This window comes from Bison bison, unplaced genomic scaffold (genome assembly GCF_000754665.1).
Source record: "Bison bison bison isolate TAMUID 2011002044 unplaced genomic scaffold, Bison_UMD1.0 scf7180017864470, whole genome shotgun sequence".
NCBI classification, from domain to species: domain Eukaryota; kingdom Metazoa; phylum Chordata; class Mammalia; order Artiodactyla; family Bovidae; genus Bison; species Bison bison.
Genome location: NW_011495031.1, coordinates 3,817,826 through 3,823,173, shown reverse-complemented (window position 1 = coordinate 3,823,173; position 5,348 = coordinate 3,817,826).

The following is a 5,348-nucleotide window of genomic DNA, read 5'->3' as shown; positions in this document are numbered from 1 at the left end:
CAATTTATGTACTTGTTGAAGTTGGCTTGGAGAATTTTGAGCATTACTTCTCTAGTGTGTGAGATGAGTGCAATTGTCCGGTAGTTCCATTCTCCAGGGCTCTTCCCAACCCAGAAATCGAACCCAGGTCTCCTGCATTGCAGGCAGATTCTTTACCATTACCCAGAAAGGCCTTTATTTCAATTTAATGGGAAAAACTACAACTTTACAGACAAAAGCTAAACAAAAGCTAAAAGACGTCAGTTCCTCCAAACTAACTTTACCAGAAATGTTAAAGGGACTTGTCTATCCAAAAAAAAAAAAAAAAGTCACAACTAGAAACTTAAAAATTACAAAAGAAGAAAGCTCACTGATAAAGATAAGCACACAGTAATAGTGATAAATTAACCATCTACAAAACTAGTAAGGAAAGTTAAAAGGCAAAGTAGTAAAATCATTTATTTCCACAATAAGTAGCTAATGGATGCACAAAACAAAAAGATATAAAATATGATGTCAAAAACAGTAATCATGGTGAGGGGAGTGAAAATGCAAGATTGTTAAAATTTTCTTGAAATTAAGAGATCACCAAATGAAATAATTACATATGTATGATTATACATGCATACGTACACACACGCATAGGAAGAAAGGGAGAAAGATAGAGGAATTGAGAGAGACTGCTGTGTATAAATCACATGGTAATCACAACTATGTATTCTATAATAGTTATATACACACACACACACAGAAATTCAACTATAACATTAAATGTAGTCAGCAAGTAATAACAGAAGGGAACAAAGAAGAAACAAAAAACAACAATGAAAGCAAGTCCAAAACAGTTTTTTAAATTGCAATAAACACATGCCCATCAATAACTTTAAATTTAAATGGACTAAATGCTCCAATGAAAAAGCATAAGAGTGGCTCAATGGCTACAAAAATAAGATACACATGCACACTACCTACAAGAGATTCACATCAGGTGTAAAAACACACATAAATGAAAGTGAGAAGATAGAAAAAGATATTCCATGTAAATGGGAAATCAAAAGAAAGCTGGGAGAGCAATACTTACTTCAGAAAAAAAAATACTTTAAAACAAAAATTCTAATAAGAGACAAAAACATTATTAATGATAAAGAATAAATTCATGAGAAAGATATAACAATTGTAAATATATATACACCAATACCAGAGACTCTAAATACATAAAGCAAATAGTAGCAGTCATAATGAAATAAATTGATAGTAACACAATAGTACTAGGAGAGTTTTTAAACTCCACTTATATCAATGGACAAATTATTTAATAAGAAAATTCTGAACAAGAATGGAACATTAGACCAAATGGATATATGTGTCTCTGTGTGTGTGGTCTAATGTATCATCCATACATTATGCATATATAATGACATATTATATACATATATATATGACATATATCTATAAATATGACATTACATCCAAATGCAGCAGAACGCACATTCTTTTCAAGACAACCCCAAAACAATTTTTTAAATTGCAATAAGTACAGACCTATCGATAACCATTTTAAATGTAAATAGACATTCTCCAGGATGAATCATACTTTAGGCCACAATGTAAGTCTCAATAACTTTAAGAAAACTGAAATATCTAGCATCTTTTCAGCCATAATGCTATAAGACAATAAATTAATTGCAAGGGAAATACTATAAAAACCACAAACACATGGAGGTTTAAAAATATATACTAAACAATCAATGAAGAAATCAAAGAAGATATTTTAAAAAATACCTGGAGACAACTGAAAATGAAAATACAATGATCCAAATTCTATGGAATGCAGCAAAAGTAGCTCTAAGAAGGAAGTCTATAGCCCACATTGGGAAACAAGAAAAATCTCAAGTAAACAACTTATCCTTACACCCTAAGGAACTAGAAAAAGGAGAAAATTTAGTAGAAAGAGAGAAATGATAAAGATTAGAGAAAGAATTAATGAAATATGATTAGAAAACAATAGAAGACATCAATTAAACTGAGAGCTGGTCCTTCAAAAAAAAGCAAACAAAATTGGTAAACCATTGGCCAAGCTTATCAAGAAAAAAAGAGACAGAGCTCAAATCAATAAAATCAGAAATGGAAAAGGAGGAGTTGTAAGTAATACTACAGAAATGCAAAGAATCACAGGAGATTACTACAAAAAAATTATACCCCAATACAATGGACAATCTTGGAATTGTAAAACCTCCAAAGACTGAACCAGGAAGAAATAGAAAATATGAACAGACTAAGTAAAAGCAATGATATTGAATCAGTAATTAAAAATTTAAAAATCACCCAATGAAAGGGCAGGACAAGTGAATTCTATCACAAGTTTAGAGAAAAGTTACCACCTATCCATCCTGAACTGTTACAAAAAACTAGAGGAAAAAATGTTTTTAACTCACTGTATAAGCCCCTATCATCCTGATACTAAAACTAGAGAAAGATAGCAGAAATAAATTTATAGGTCAATATGTCTGATGAGTATATATGCAAAAATCATCAACAAAATAGTAGCAAGCCAAATTCAATCATACATTAAAAACATCATATGCTATTATCAAGTGGGATTTACTCTAGGGATATAGGAATAGTTTAACTTCTGCAAATCAGTGTGATATACCACAATAACAAACTGAAGAATAAAATCATACGATCATCTGCATAGGTGCAAAAAAAGCTTTTGACAAAATTCAACATACTTTTTAAGGAAAACACCTCCTAGAAATTGGATATTGAGGAAATATACCTCAACATTATAAAGGACATATATGAGAAGCCACAGCTAAAGCCATATTAAACAGTGAAAGGTGAAAGCATTTTCTCTTAGGTGAGGAACAAGAAAAGGATGCCTACACTTGCCAATTTTATTCAACATTGTATAGCAGATCCTAGCCACAGAAATCAGACAAGAAAAAGAAATAAAAAGAATCCAAATTGGAAAGGAAAAAATAAAACTGTCACTGTTTCAAAGGATAGAAAATCCTAAAGACCCAACACACACACACACAAAAGCTACTATAGATCATCAATGAATTTGGTAAAGTTGCAGGATACAAAATTAATACAGAGGACGATGTTGCATTTCCATACACTAACAATGAACTATGAAGAAGAGAAGTTAAGAAAATGATCGTATTTATCATCACATCAAAAAGAATAAAATTATTTTCTGTCACTAAGCTGTATCTGACTCTTTGTGACTCCATGGATTGCAGAACACCAGGTTTCTCTGTCCTCCATTATTTCCCAGAGTTTGCTCACATTCGTGTCCATTGAGTCACTGATGCTATCTAATCATTTTATCCTCTGCCACCCTCTTCTCTTTTTGCCTTCAATCTTTCCCAGCCTTTGGATCAGGTGGCCCAAATTTTGGAGCTTCATCTATAGCATCAGTACATCCAATGAATATTCAGGGTTGATTTCCTTTAGGAAAGTAATTCTCAATAGTCTTCTCCTCCACCACAAAAACATCAGTTCTTCTGCACTCAGCCTTCTTCTTCATGGCCCAGCTCTCACATCTGTACATGACTGCTAGAGAAACCATAGCTTTGACTAGAAAGACATTTGCTGGAAAATGTTATTTCTGCTTTTCAATATGCTGTCTAGGTTTGTTATAGCTTTTCTTCCAAGGAGAAAGCATCTTTTAATTTCGTGGCTGCAGCCATTGTCTGCAGTGATTTTGGAGCCAAGAAAATTAAATCTGTCACTGCTTCCACTTTTTTCTCCTTCTATTTGCCAGGGTAAACCCACCTAAGGAGGCAAAAGACCTATACTCCAAAAGTGTGAGATACTGATGAAAGAAAGACAACATAAATAGATGAAAATATATACCATGTTTCATGGATTAGAAGAACTAATATTGTTAAAAAGGACCATACTCCTCAAGGCAATCTACAGTTTCACTATAAACACCTATCAAAATAACAATAGCATTTTTCATATAACTAGAACAAATAATTGTAAGACTTGTATCAGTTCAGTTCAGTCACTCAGTCGTGTCCGACTCTTTGCGACCCCATGAATCAGAGCATGCCAGGCCTCCCCATCCATCACCAACTCTTGGAGTTCACTCATACTCACTTCCATCAAGTCGGTGATGCCATCCAGCCATCTCATCCTCTGTTGTCCCCTTCTCCAGACATGTATATAAACACAAAAGATCCCAAATAGTCAAAGCAACCTTGAAAAAGAACAGCGCCAGACATATACACTCCCTGATTTCAGACTATTCTACAAAGTCATCAAAACAGCTTGGTACTTGCACAAAAAGACACATAGATCACTGGAAAAATGGAGAGCCTAGAAATAAACCCATACATTTACAGTCAACCTATTATGTAAGAGGGAGAACATATGTAATACAGAAAAATAGTCTCTTCTATACCTACTCCTGGAAAAAATTAGACAGTTACTTGTAAAAGAATGAAATTAGAACATTATCTAACACCATATACAAAAATAAATGCAGAATAAAGACCTAAGTGTAAGACCAGACTCATAAAGCTCCTACGAGTAAACACAGGCAGAACACTCTTTGACATAAATAGTAGTAGTGTGTCTTTGGATCTGTGTTTTAATGCAAAGAAAACAAAAGCAAAGATTTTAAAATGGAAAGTCATAAAACTTAAATGCTTTTGCAGAGCAAAGGAAACTACTGACAAACCAAAAATACAACTTACGGAATGGTAGAAAATATTTGTAATTAACATGACCTATTAGAGGTTAAGGAAAAGGAGTACGTCAAAGTTGTATATTGTCACCCTGCTTATTTAACTTATATGCAGAGTACATCATGAGACACGCAGGGCTGGAGAAAGCACAAGCTGGAATCAAGATTGCCAGGAGAAATATCAATAACCTCAGATAGGCAGATGATACCACCCTTATGGCAGACAGTGAAGAGGAACTAAAAAGCCTCTTGATGAAAGTGAAAATGGAGAATGAAAAAGTTGGCTTAAAACTCAACATTCAGAAAACTAAGATCATGGCATCTGGTCCCATCACTTCATGGGAAATAGATGGGGAAACAGTGAAACAATGTCAGACTTTATTTTTGGGGGCTCCAAAATCACTGCAGATGGTGACTGCAGCCATGAAATTAAAAGACACTTATTTTTTGGATCAACCTAGATAACATATTAAAAAGCAGAGACATTACTTTGTCAACAAAGGTCCATCTAGTCAAGGCTATGGTTTTTCCTGTGGTCATGTATGGATATGAGAGTTGGACTGTGAAGAAAGCTGAGTGCCGAAGAATTGATGCTTTTGAACTGTGGTGTTGGAGAAGACTCTTGAGAGTCCCTTGAACTACAAGGAGATCCAACCAGTTCATCCTA